We start from the raw sequence: 15831 nt of genomic DNA on the forward strand, positions 1-15831 counted from the left end.
AAGTAAGTTCTTTATGCACATGCCTGTTTGAAACCCATTTTCTGCACACGCATGTCTTTTAGAGATGCTCGGGCTTGGTTCTCCGAGAACCGAGCCCACCCAAACTTCGCCAATCCCAGTACTTTCGCGTGCCCTCAAAAGTGAAAACGAGGCAAAACGTCATTGTTGCGTCGTTGGATTTTGTGAGTTTTGGAAACAGGAGAGGTCTATTGCTAACTGTCATTGTGGTGTCAGTGGTCTTCAAAATCTGCTGTCTCATTGTACTGTGTTATTACAGCTCACACAGAAAGAAACAGGAGAGGTCCCAGAGTTGTTGCCAGTCTACAGTCTAGGAGGCATTGTTCCATTGCTAATTGTCATTGTTGCACTAGAAATAATAGGGCTGTCAGTGTTCTTCAAAATCTGTAGTCACATTGTTCTGTGTTATCAAAATGGATTCACAGCAGTACACAGACGACCAGGAGCACCAAGCAGCTGCTGGCACCTGTCATGATGATAGTAATCCCTCCATGTCATCTGCTAAAGCCTATGTTAAAGTGCATAGTGTTATTAAGTCATTGAAACAAAAATGTAAATACAAAAAAACACGTTTTACCTTGGTAAAGAAAAAAGACTTGTTATCCAGGCAATGTTAACTGCAGGAAAAAATAAAATTGCCAACATCCCATTCTACACATGCAGTGGCAAGGAAAATATGAGGCCTTCACCTTTCTCTATTAGTACGAGTTCTGCAACTGTCACTGAGGCATCTTCTTGTAAGGTCAGTCATGACCAAGCAAGACCTTGTCAATAAGACTGAAAAAGTGGTGCCCAAAAACTTTTATATGTAAAAGCTGAGCTGGAAGAAAACAGTAAGGCATTAGAAGAAAATGTATGTTCAGATTCAGAAATGACACACATCTCTGCAGAGAGTCTATCCACAAGTGCTAGGTGTAAGCCTGACCTTTGTGATACTGTACCCATATGAAGCCTCCTTTCAGCATTTCTGCAGATGTGTCCATGAGCAGCCCAAGTGTAGCTGGTGATACACAAATTGAGGATGCCACTTTGGAATTGCAACAGGATGAGGGGGACATAATGTGCAGACTGCACATCTCTCTTCTTCTAATCTGAAATGCATTGGGTGGAGGAGGGCACAGGATGTGGTGGGGGTAACCTGTTGCAGATAGCAACTCCATGCAAATGTATAAAATAAATGTTATTATCTGTGTCATGAGCCACCAAGCATCAACAGCGGCCCAAATTTATAAGAGCTGGGCTGCAGGTTTAGCCCGCATAAAGCAGAGAATAAGAGCTAGAGGCAACAAGGCATAAAGCAGATAATAAGAGCTGGAGGAAACAATAAGCAATAAAGCAAAAAATATACACATATACATTATACACAAAACGGTTTCTATGCCGCAAGGATTAAATCCAAAGGGATACTGCAGAATGGAGCAAATATATAAACAGCTTATCTGAAAACAGCAGAAACTCCTACAGGTGACCCGATGATGTGAACTTTCCGGCCACGAAAGTATTAACTACATCAATCAGAGGAGAAAAGAAGTTCCAGGTAAGTTCTTATCTTAGCGCGATTTGTTTTATAGACTTTATCTATAACACAGTGTACCTTTGGATTTAACCCTTGTTGCATAGACACCATTTTGGAGGAGTTTCATCATCTTTTTCACAGATAAGCTTCAAATTTATATACCTTTGGTACACGGCCATTCACTCATTTATTTCTACCTATTCATGGATTGTGAATGTTTTGGCGCTTCTGTTTGTTTTTTAATTTCTTAGGATTTTCATCTGCAAATAGATGATTTAAGACATGAGGCAGCCTATTGTATCTTGCATCCTGTGCACTTTTGTTCACTTGTATCACAATATCGTAGTCTGTCTTTTACACACACACACACACACACATATATATATATATATATATATACATATATATATATATATATACACAAGTTAACCCGTGCATGATACTCATGCATTCTAGTCAAATCAAGCTACTTAAGGTGTTAAAAAGGTTCTTGTCATGCATTTGGGCCATAGCCCAGGCCTCCTCAGGGGAAGAGCGTTACTTACCGATGTAAGCGCCCTTTTTGAACGTGGTTTTGTCCACATGTCACCACCTCATCATTTTTCTCCATCATCTCATCCTTCATCTTTATCGCCACATCTATCCAGATGTCTATCCAGACACAGGGATCTCTCTCAGCGGTCCTGAGTATCACACTCCTCTCGCTCTGTCTCCCCCGGCAACCACCAACCACTCCCTACTGTCACCCCGGCAACCACCAACCACTCCTAACTGTCACATCTCCTTCAAGAAATATATATATATTTTTTTAAAATCTTTATAAACACTTTTAACAATTAATAAATTAAATTAACAAATTAAAAACATCTTAGTATACCAAATATCAGCCCTTTCTGAGTTTTTTTTTCCACACACACTAAGAATTTAGTGTGGCGCTGCAGCTTGTTTTTTTTTTTCCACACACACGCAGACTAACACACGCCACTAGGCTTTTATATTATAGATATCTGTGTATGTGTGTGTGTGTGTGTGTGTATATATATATTAGTTGTACAGTATATGGACTGCTTTATTTGGTGTTGCTATGCATTGCTACTAAAGTAAAGGTTTCTTTTTAAAAATCCCTTTCATCTAGACAGAAAAAAAGCCTGTTTCAAAATGCCTTTTTCTTTAATTGTCCATTATTGAAAGTAACGCTTTTTAGCCATTATTTATAAAAGCGGCCATAAAACTCCATTCCATATATACCCTGCATCCTTATTATTTAAAATTGTGCCATTTCAGAGTTAAACACAAAATAGCTATAAGTACAGGTTTAAAGCTCCAGGTAAAACCGATTTCCTGTATTTTTGGAGATTGCCTAGTCAAAGTAAAATGTTTTTTTGACATTACCAGTTCAGAAAGTAGCTTTCTACATAAACAACATGTCATTTAACAATATTTTTCATCAACTCTATTTCAGATTAAATAACTTGTCTCAGATGAATCATTAAAATGTTTCTACATGATGCCTGACGATTTTATTACCTCTCTCTATATATAAACACAACACTTTCATAATAAACACGATTTAACAGTAATGTAAATGTGTTCAATGCACATATAAACATAGACTTAAAGCACATGATGAGTATCACCTCCACAGCTGAATTTTGTAAATTATTATAGCAAACATAATGTATAAGTAAGATAAATTTGGCAACATTTTAAAATACAGATTTAATATTTTTTTTTGCATTTAATGCACTTTAAATTATTGCTTCAAATCCCATTGAGTTATGGAAATCACTAGACTAAAACATGGGATATGTCAAAATTAATATGCAGAATGTGTTGCTCCAGCTCTGAATGTTAGACTCCTAGCCAATCCACCTTGTTATTGACACATTGGAGCTTATGTTGAGTTGGGTGTAAGGCTGTTTGTTTAAGCTTAAAATACACAAATTTGTAGTGCACATTCTCACAAAGAAAGCATACGCCTGTGTCTGAATGCAGATGTGTTCATTTCTGACAATTTTGCTTCCTTATGCTTGCAGAGGTGGGACAGGGGACGGAAGGGGCAGGCAAACCCAGTCCGAGTATGGTAATATAATTAGCTTCCTCCAGCTGAGTGTGCCCATTTCTTCCTGTGTTAATATACATTTATAAATATCGCATACATGCCAACTCTCCTGGAATGTCCGGGAGACTCCCGAATTTCGGGTAGGTCTTACAGACTCCCGAGAGACCTGGCGATTCTCCTGCATCTGGCCCATCTGCCCACTTTAATAAAATTAGAGCCGGAATGTACGGACGAGGGGATGGGGCTTCGTGATTTTGCGTCATTTTGGCCCCGCTCCCAGTGATGTAATGCTTGTTTGGGGTCTTTTTACACTGTAAAAAAGACCCAAAACAGGCATTATGTCACTGGGGGCGGGGACAAAATGATGCAAATCTCAAAGCCCCGCCCCATCCGCCCATACACCCCTCCTACCCACCAGGATCTCCCGGTCCCGGCCAATATAAGATGGCAAGTATGAAATATGGTGATCTATTGCTAGCTCGTCTGTCAGGTAACACTATACCGCTTCACAGCTACAAGTGATATATTTCTGCTGGGATGCAGGTGTGGCATGAATCAGGACATTTCAGCACATATATGGTCCCCCAAAATAAAAATCTGAAAGCAAAAAAGTATACAAAAATGTTGCTCATGTCCCTACCCAGATTAGGTCCCAGACAACCAACTGATGTCACCTATTTCCCATGTGCATATGCACAAAGCATTACGCAATTTTGGTCCATCCACTCCTTATTCCAACTGCCTTGAAGATGTGTACACAGGAATGTTGCGATATACCTTAAAGCACAAAATAACATCTAAAACCAAAATATGCACCTTTGCTACTGGACTATAAATGCACCACACGTTGCAGAAAGTGCACACATTTGTTATCAGTATATATTTAAGAACAAGCAGGTTGATTTTGAGATTAATTTCACTCATTTCCGGACAATAACGCTCAAATTATAGAAAAGTTTATTTTTTATTTTGTTTTTTTTTACTAAATATAAAGATCATAAAACAAAAATATGTTTGTTACATGAATGTACCCAAAAAAAATTATATCTTTCCTAAAAAGCAAAAAAATGTGTATAGAATTTGCGTGGTCAAACTGAAAAATAGAAAACATCTTTAAATAGCGAAAGTTGATCTGATCATTTACATGTTTAACATGCTGAAAACAGCAGATAATATTATTATATATTTTTTTTTTTTAATAAAGCCAAACATCAAAAAGGCTGAAGTTAATTTCTCTTATGTGACCTGCTTTATGTAAAGACAACAAAAGGTGTTACACACCAGACACCCTAACCCTGCTGGTGGGGTTTCAGGGCTCCCACCTGGTCCCTTCTGTATCCAGTCTCCTCTTTGAAGCAGCGCTGCGCTCCCGCTGGCGGGCGCCATTTTCCCAGCAATCTGCGCATGCGCGAATCCTTTTTATGGCCTTTCTCCTCATCTCCTATTGGTTGATTGCCTGTCAGGTTCCCACTTTATAAACCTCCTCCTACAGCTCCTAAGTTCTAGATCTTCAAATCTCTTTGCCTGTTAGGACACTCCTTTGCCTGGCTCCCATTGTTCTTTTCAGTGTACTCCTGCAGATCATCGCGCCACAATTCAAGATCCTACTTCAGGGCTTCCAAGCCTCTTAAGGAACTCAGCGCAAAAACCATTCTGCAGATTATGACACTTCTGTGTACTACTGTTTTTTCCCTTCTGATACCAGCACTTGAGTGTACTCCAGGAGGTCATTGCGCCTCTTTCAAGATCCTGCTCCAGGACTTCTCTGTTCTTCAGGACCTCAGTGCTACATAGCCCTGCAGGCTACTGCATTTCAGTAGTTCTCAGACCTCCTTAACCACTTACCTGGTTATCCTCGTTCCTTTCTCCTACTATATTCCACAGCTACCAAATACTCCTATCCCACAGGCCTTAGCTTTGGAGCTCTCTATCTGGTCTCGCTTATCACCCACTAGAGGGCCACGACCTGTAAAGTCCATATTCCCTTGCAGGGATCCCAGGCAAAAAACCTCCCTTTCCGTTAGACTGTTCACCTTGTTGTGGGTATTGTCTAGCCGCAGACCTCGAGGGAGTAACAAATCGGGTGCACAACCTTTCAGGCATCAATTCCCATTAATCAGGTGCAGAATAATTACAAGCAGTGTCATGTGCAAATATATAGGTTATTCAATTAACAACAATTGTGAAACAAAAAAGTACACAAATTGCATTATTAAAATATGCTTAACATTGCTATCACATAAACATAACAAGTATGTATAGCAGAAATAATATACAAAAAGAATACAAAATACGTATATATCAATAGACAACAAACTATACATTTGCTAAATTTATTCTCTGCTACATATGTTCAATCACTCCAGACAGTGGCTTGTACATCATGTGAAAAAAGTAAATCAGTGTATGAAAACAAACAATTTTTTTTAAAGGTTATTAAAAATACTCTCACAGAGGTAAAATATGCTCAAATTGGGAAAAGCAGCTAATTTAAACAACTTGCCAATCTTGCAATGCTATGCGATAAAATGTATCAAAAGGGTAACTGCAATGAGTGAGTTAGACCACATCAAAGGGAAAAGGCCATTATTCAGTCCATGGATTATGATCTAGTAATGTTGTTAAATATTATGGAGACTATTAAAATTCTATTATGCTTATATACTTAGTATATCACTTGTATCAAAACAGGCCTAAAATAACGTGTCCATTCTATTGAGCATAATACTTTATGTTATACAATAAATTGGAAAATCACTCCTTATAGCTGATAAGACTATGAATGTGAAATTTAATTCAGCAAAGTTGAATTAAAATTATTTACCATAGAAACAAATTTAATTCCCCATGATGATGTTGATTAAAAGCTAATATGATAGTCTGAGTATAAATGTAAATGCTAATGTAGGATGTTATATAAACATGCATTAAATTACAGGCATACTTCCTGTTAATCTTGCAGTGTTCTCCCGAGCACCTATTTTTGGGGTGTCCCACCCGGCTCTTTTATTTGCCACCTGGCTCTTGGAGCCAAACAGAGTCCTATTATAATAGAAAAAAACAGTGGTTCTCAAACTTTTTCGGCACCCTTAGAGTCGCCTTAATTTTTTTCAAGGCACCCCTCCAAAATAATTACCGAGCAGTCCCATTTTATGAGTAGTTGGGTCAAAATAATGTAATAAATATTTACGTCAGGACAGAAATACTTAGTAAGTTGTTTGCAAAAATAATACACATAAATCCAAGGGAATATTTTAATATATTTTTCAATTATATTTCTGTCAAAGAATAATTTACAGCTAATATTCAGAGGAATAAGATCAAACAAAATAAAACAACATGTACAAAAATCATCACACTGTGCCCCTTCACGATCACACTGTGCGCACCTTCATCCTCACACTCTGTGCGCCCCTTCCTCCACACACTCTGTACCCCCCTTCATCTACACACTCTGTACCCCCCTTCATCCTCACTCTGCCCCTCTTCATTCTCACTCTGCCCCTCTTAATCCTCACTCTGCCCCTCTTAATTCTCACTTTGCCCCCTCCTTCCCTTTCTTTCCTTACCATACTTGGCCTTCTTTTTTCTTTCTTCTTTCGTCACAGGGGTGCTGCGGCCAGGAAGAAAAAAAAACACAAAACTTAACAATCCGGAGGGGCCCGGGACCCAGCATCCTCCTCTCTCCTGCCGCTTCTCACTGAATATGTATGACGTGATGACGTCACGCCCGACATTCAATGAGAAGCAAGGAAGGAGGAGGATGCTGGGTCACTGGCGCCGCCGAATTGGTAAGTTTTGTGGGGTTTTTTCTTCCTGGCCGCGGAAACTCTGTGACAGCACCACGGCACCCCTGGGAGCCACGGCGCACACTTTGGGAACCGCTGTAATAAACCATTGTTTCTCCTGTTACAACAGACACTATGTGACCACTACAGCCAGCAGTTATCCTTCTTATCATTCTCTAATTTGAAGATGCTATGTAAACTGTTGCTGACCAGATATTTGTACAATGCAATTGTCTACACATTGATGGCTCATTATTAAGCATATAGGTGAATAAACATTTGAAAAAGTCCTGTTTTAGAAGTAGTTGGGTCAAAAAATTGTAATAAGCATCTAGGTCAGGACAGAAATACATATTTAGTTGTATGCAAAAATGCCCCCTCTGCATCCAGACACTCTGCCCCCTCTGCATTCAGACGCACTGCCCCCTCTGCATCCAGTCACACTGCTTCCTCTGCATCCAGACACACTGCCCTCTCTCACACTGCCCCCTCTGCCCTCTTTCACACTGCCCCCTCTGCCCTCCTGTCCCCCCTCCTCTGCCCTCTGTCACGCTGTCCCCCTAATCTGCCCTCTGTCACATTGTCCCCCTTCTCTGCCCTCTGTCACACTGTCCCCCTCCTCTGCCCTCTGTCACGCTGTCCCCCACCTCTGCCCTCTGCCACAATGTTCCCATCCTCTGCCACGCTGTCCCCTTTCCTCTGCTCTCTGTCACATTGTCCCCCTCCTCTGCCCTCTCTCACGCTGTCCTCTCCTCTGCCCTCTGTCATGATGTCCCCCTCCTCTGCCCTCTGTCACGCTGTTCCCCACTTCTGCCCTCTGTCACGCTGTCCCCCCTCCTCTGCTCTCTGTCACATTGTCCCCCTCCTCTGCCCTCTCTCACGCTGTCCCCTCCTTTGTCCTCTCTCACGCTGTCCCCCTCCTCTGCCCTCTGTCACGCTGTCCCCCCTCCTCTGCCCCCTCTCACGCTGTCCCCCTCCTCTGCCCTCTGTCATGCTGTCCCCCTCATCTGCCCTCTGTCACGCTGTCCCCTCCTCTGCCCTCTCTCACGCTGTGCTCCTCCTCTGCCCTCTCTCACGTGAGGTCTGGAGTTTGATTCCTAACTAGGGCCTTATCTCTGTGAAGTTTGTATGTTCTCTCCATGTTTGCGTGGGTTTCCTCTCACACTCCAAAAACATACTGGTAGGTTAATTGGCTGCTGACAAAATTATCCTGTGTGTTAGGGAATTTAGACTGTAAGCTCCATTGGGGCAGGGACTTATGTGAATGACAAATATTCTCTATACAGCACTGCGGAATTGTTGGTGCTATATAAATAATTAATCTTTCCATACCTATAATTTTAATATAAAAACAAAAATGGAGAAAAAAACAAAAATAATATGTCGATGTATAGAATCCTTCCACAGGCCCCGAGTACAGTGTACCACAGAGCACCCCATGAAATAGGGTAGAGAAGAGTACCGAGATATCCAAGCTGTAGTCTAGAGTCGCATCTTGGAGTTTTTATCCATTAATATTTTTTTTTTAAATAAAATTACCCACATAAAGTGATTATCTTTCTGTCCACTGTACTTATACCTTTAACCCATGTGTGTAATTAGTTGGTTAATGTGACTTTATAAGAAATGAACGATATAGGTCACCCTAATCCCAGCAACCTCATTTGGACTACATTCTATAAAAGAAGGTACCAAAATAACATACAATAACCTCTACACCAACAGAGATGTGGGCTAATATTAAGTCTCAGACGGCCACACAACTTTTAACATATTTCCAATGAAACCGTTTCCTTTAAAAACTTTTTTATATCACAATTAAGTAACTATCTTACTAATGTAATGTACTAAATAAATGATAACTAGAATCTGATCTGATTGGTTGCTATAGGCAACAACTCCACTTTTTAATCCCACAGCTTGATAAATTTACCCCCTTGTCATGATTCTTTCCTTAGCATTCACATGCTTAAAAATGTACACTGAATTTTATTCTGCAACGGTCAGAAACCCATCTGACCGAACAGTAGGCCACTTTTTTAGGAAGTGCACTGGATCCCTGGATCATTCACAGAAGTTCTTCCTTTGGCAAGGACAGAGTTGTCTCTTAGACCTATTTACAAAAATGGTAGAGAAAAATATTAAAGAATGTGATTTTCTTGTTACCATTCCTTGTGTTCACCAACATGTGCATATGCCTCAATAAAGTTTTCCCAACTAAAATAAATGACAAAAACACTAGCAGCCCTATATTATAAAAGAACAATAAAAGGAACAATAAATATATTATATATATTATAAATATTTGTTCTATTATAAATAGAACAAAAGGATATTCCTCACAGCACTGTGTCACAGTGGTTAGCATTGCTGCATCACAGCACTGGGGCCAAAGGTTTGATGCCAACCAGGGCACTGTGTGGAGTTTGAATGTTGTCCCTTTGTTTGCAGGGGTCTCCTCTGGATTCTCTGGTTTTCTCCTGCAATCTAAAAACATACTGGCAGGATAATTGGCTTCAGACAGGGCCGGATTGGGACTAAAAATCAGCCCTGGCATTTAAAGCACATAGGCCCACCTACCGCAGGCTCCATGCACTATATTGTTGCACGGTGATGCTGGCGCAGTTCACGTTGCTGGTGCAGTACAACATGATGTAGTATGAGTGTATGTGTTGGGGGGTATTTATTTCTCCTAATGACTGTAGCATTACATTGTTAGCACCCCCATTACATCAATAAATAACCCCCCCACACACACTCATACTACATGAATACCCACCCACATTACAGCATCCAGCATCACCCCCCACATTACAGCAACCAGCATTACCCCCACATTACAGCAACCAGCATCACCCCCCACATTACAGCAAATAGCATCAACCCCCACATTACAGCAGCCAGAATCACCCCCATATTACAGCATCCAGCACCACCCCCATATTACAGCAGCCAGCATCACCCCCACATTACAGCAACCAGCATCACCCCCATATTACAGCATCCAGATTCACCCCCACATTACAGCAGCCAGCATCACCCCCACATTACAGCAACCAGCTTCACCCCATATTACAGCATCCAGCATCACCCCCACATTACAGCAACCATCATCACCCACCACATTACAGCATCCAGCACCACCCCCACATTACAGCAACCAGCATCACCCACATAATACAGCATCCAGCATCACCCCCACATTACAGCAACCAGCATCACCCCCCACATTACAGCATCCAGCATCACCCCCACATTACAGCAACCAGCATCACCCCCCACATTACAGCATCCAGCACCACCCCCACATTACAGCATCTAGCATCACCCCCATATTACAGCAACCAGCATCACCCCCACATTACAGCAACCAGCATCACCCCCACATTACAGCATCCAGCATCACCCCCATATTACAGCACCCAGCATCACCCCCACATTACAGCAGCCAGCATCACCCCCACATTACAGCAGCCAGCATCACCCCCACATTACAGCAACCAGCTTCATCCCATATTACAGTATCCAGCATCACCCCCACATTACAGCAACCATCATCACCCACCACATTACAGCATCCAGCACCATCCCCACATTACAGCATCTAGCATCACCCCCATATTACAGCAACCAGCATCACCCCCCACATTACAGCATCCAGCACCACCCCCATATTACAGCAACCAGCATCACCCCCATATTACAGCAATCCCTCTCCTACTTATTAGCAATACTAAGCCCCAAACACACTACAACATTGCCACCACCACGCCACCCCATACTACAGCAATACCACCAATTATACAGCTGCCACTGTAGGAAACCAATGTTCTGCTTTTTTCAAATCTTGCACACTTACACACATATAATTAACAGGTACCCTTTTCCCTCAATTAAATAGTAATGGCAGAATTTTCATGAATCATTCCACACAAAATAAAACTCTAACAAATATATCAGAAAACACATAATCATTGAATGATCATCTAAACCCACACAACCGCATTAAAACTATTTTCATCTACAGCAAAATGTCAGAGGAAAATATGTTTTATACTACAGTAATTGGATATGTGTCTTTTCTACTCATTTTAAATAGCACAGTATATAAACTCACCGGCAGGGCCGACAAGCAATTTTGGGCCCTGTCACATCAACTTCTTTGGGCCCCTGACATAGTCAACAATGAGAGACTTGCCTCTGACATAAATTCATATTATGCCACACCGTAGTGCCCCCAGTTCATATTATGCCACACTGTATTGCCCCCAGGTCCTATTATGCCACATAGTATTACCCTCAATTCACATTAGGCTATACAGCAGTGCCCCCAAATCATATTATGTCATAGTAGTGCCCCAAAATCATATGCCATACAGTAGTGCCCACAAATCATATTAAGCCACAATAGTGCTCCCAAATCATATTATGCCACCATAGTGCCCCCAAATCATATTATGTCATACAAGTGCCCACAAATCATATTATGTCATACAGTAGTGCCCCCAAAAAACATAGTAACATAGTTAATGAGGTTGAAAAAAGACACCAGTCCATCAAGTTCAACCTATTTTGGATTCACCTGCAATCCATCACTTATATTTGAAACTGATCCAGATTAAGTAACCGCCAATCTGTTTCAATCGGGAAAAATCCCTCCAGACCCAATACTGCAGTCCTATTTTTCCCCTGTATCAACTACTATCCTTCATTTTAATTAACGGTGATATTCCTGGACATCCCTTTTCCGCTAAAAATGTGTCTAACCCTTTCTTAAACAAATGCAATACACAGTTGTTCCCCTAGTTCAAGAAAGGATGCACATGAGAAACATATTACACACACGAGAAAATATATGAACTTACCTGATTATTGCATCCTGTGTTCTGTTCTCCTACTGGGTGTTGCGGGCGAGGAGGGATCCGCAGCTGTCAGCTCACACAGGCAGGAGCAGGGACAGTGGGCTGTGGTCAAAGTGGAAATTTAGAAGTGGTGGTATGGAAAATATAAGTGAATGGAGTATGAAGGCTTGATTTTTTTATTTCTTTTAACACTTGTCACCTCTGTGCATTTCCATCCTTCATTACTACTTTTGTTTTATGGTGGATGCATCCCTGATGTTCCCATTCTTAAGATGTCTTTCCCTTTACAATTTCATTTACATATGCCCCTGCACCATTGTTTTCCCTGTCTATCTCACACATCCCCCTGCTCCATCTTATCCCCTGTCCCTCTCACCCCTCTTCCTGCACCACCTTCTCCCCTGGCACTCTCACCCCTCTTCCTGCGCCACCTTCTTCCCTGCCCCTGGCACTCTCACCCCTCTTCCTGCGCCACCTTCTGACCTGGCACTCTCACCCCTCTTCCTGCTCCACCTCCCCCCTGTCACTGTCACACTCGCGCCCACCCCAGCCGAATACATACCCCAACGCGACTCGCGGAAAATCGACACCCCCCCCAGCAACCCCCTTCTCCCAGGACTCGTGGAAAATCGACCTTAAGAAAAAAAAGAAAGAAACTGAGCAGCAATCATCTGTGTAACATATGTAGCAAGGTGGCTGGTTCCTGGGGAGGAGCCAGCCACCAGGAAGCCAGTGAGTGTTGGGGCCAGCCATTAATAGGCTAGGTCCCTACACCGGCCCATCTAGCCATCAGCCCTTCTGGTATTTGCCAGAAGAGCCAGATGGCCAGTCCGGCCCTGGCTTAAGATGAAATTAACACTAGTGCTTGCATGTTCACATGATAGGGAATATAGATTGTAAGCTCCACAGAGAGAGGGACTGATGGGAATGATTAAATATTCTCTGCAAAGCCATGCATAATAAGGTGGCACTATATAAATAATAGGCTTATTATAAGGTTAATAATAATCATAAGAAATGGTTTAGAAGAAGCTCATTAAACAATGGGTTAACATTCTTCAAGGAGTAATTATGCCTCAGATTGAATAAATAGAAGTAATGCAGAATTACTTCTGTGGACACTACCAAAGTTTGTCACTTTACGACTTGGCTCTTCAAAATGATAAGTTAGATTGTTTGTTTTTGTTTTTTTTAAATATCAATACCTATAATACATTTGATACCTTACAATACTACACCAGGTAAACTGTACTAATGAGAGGAATAACTAAGGAGCAACATTTAAGAATATGTAAAAACATCGAATTTGAAAATACATGCAACACAATTCATTAATATATGAAATTGCTACATTACTGGGTGCCATGCTAGATTAACCTTTATTTACAACGCATCCGGCACCTTGATCTTGTCACATCCCACATTTTTTAAGACAGCATCTTGATAACACTGATACCGGTAAAGCTAAGAAAGCAGCAATTCTAGTTGTTGTTATATCCCTGACCCAGAGTATGAATTCACCAATCCTCCCTGAGTCGTCCTGGTAGCGTGTCCACGCGAATCGCATCATTAGGCCTCGCCCCTCTGCTAAACTATACCAATTTGTCCTACTACAGCAGGGGGTGGAGTCAGGATAACCTCACCCCCATCCACTTCACTAATGAAATAGGCAACATACAAGAGGTTGCCCTGCTCTCCCAAGAGTCCAGGAGAACTCCCAGAAATTCTGTAGTCTCCCGGACATTCTGGGAGAGTAGGCAGCTATGAGTTACCTCCTAGTAAATATGCATCCAGATATGAAATCAAATTCCCAAGTATGGAAGGTCACACACCTCGGTTCCATGCAGCTGTGTCCTATTTGACTGCCCCGCGGTCAAATGACTCAGTACTAACCAATAGCAGCAATTGTAAACAGAGACACATGGCTAATGGGGTGTGGGACAGACTAACACATGATTGGAATGATAACATTATATTATTCACAACAAAAATTCAAAGGTCATGAAACAGTACATCAACAACACTTCTATTTCTCTCATGTACACTAGTGTATTAGAAGATACACCTAATGCAGCTAACTTGGTATTGTGTCTGAATAATCAACAATAATATCATACTAGAAATATATATCAAAAAGCAATGGGAAGAAAAATAGCGAGGATAAGTGTTGGTATGTCATATTGCTGTATACTGACCCTCTTCAAGCACTTATTATTTGTATAATAAAATAATCAACCTTAAGTTCCCAGACACAAGTACAATCAAGGGCTTTTATGCTGAGCTTGAAAGTTCCAGACATCTTCAAATATTTCTCACAATTGACATAAAACCTTAAACAAACAGAATTTAAATTAATTTATAATTAGATTAATTCTACTTATGCAAAATACAATATTATTGCAAATATCCAGCAGTAAAATCTTAGAGTTGTACTTTCACATCGTTATCCTGTAATCATCTTGCTCTATACTTATAATTTTGCTGAAGTCTATAAATAGACCAGGGATAAGGATGGTCACACCATTCTCTTCTGCCGTGCGGTTAAGGTATAATAACAGAGAAGTCCGAGCAGCACAAAAATGATAAGGAATTCCGGTTGGTGCACTTGAAGCTGAATTCTCAGTCCAAGGGGTAAATGTATCAAGCTGAGAGTTTTCCAGCGAGTTTGAAAAGTGGAGATGTTGCCTATAGCAACCAATCAGATTCTAGCTGTCATTTTGTAGAATGTACTAAATAAATGACAGCTAGAGTCTGATTGGTTTTTCAAACCCGCTGGAAAACTCTCAGCTTGATACATTTACCCCCAAATGTGGAGTAAGGCAAATATTACCCAAAAAGGTTTGAAAACTTTACTCATCTTTACTGCCACGATAAGTCTGTATAGTAGAAGGGGCAGTTAAGCACTTTATTAACTCAACATCTTTTTTTTTTATCATATCTGTCCAATGGACAATTTAATGTGTGCAGGCTTTGTCCAGGAAAAAAATCAGTTACTTGTCACCGAAATGTTTTCTGGATATCTAAAGGCCTAAGTGCAATCGAATTATTATTTCTCTCCAAACATTATTGTATTAGGTATTGTACATTAATGCATAGAAATTGAACATTTTTCAACAAGTTGCAGCTTAGTGTAACACTTTGAATTTCAATAGAAATTTGCAAAGCAGACTCCAAGAAGTTTTCCCATAACAGTGCATAACGAAGCTCCCTAGAATGCAAAGCTGCTGTCAACATGTACTTAAACTCTTAGTTATTACCATACATTCATTTTCTGTTGTCCAAAGTCTATCCATATAAAGTAAATGGTAGATTATGAGAATCCCTATCACAAGTGTGCTGGCGCACACATAATGTAAATTATTTGTAACTGTAAACTTACTGTATACAAATGCTAGAAAGATCAAATTTATCAGAGATAATGTAAATTTATAGTGTTTTTTTTAATTCTCACTGGTACAGATAAATAAGGTTAATTTAATTATTTTAAAAAGGAGGAACTGACATTAGTCCCAAGGTGTTCAGGAAAAAACAATTTTGGCTGCAAGGAACTTTCTTTAAAATCAGCAATATTGGGCCAATGGCCTG

This window comes from Mixophyes fleayi, chromosome 9, assembly GCF_038048845.1.
Source record: "Mixophyes fleayi isolate aMixFle1 chromosome 9, aMixFle1.hap1, whole genome shotgun sequence".
NCBI lineage: Eukaryota > Metazoa > Chordata > Amphibia > Anura > Limnodynastidae > Mixophyes > Mixophyes fleayi.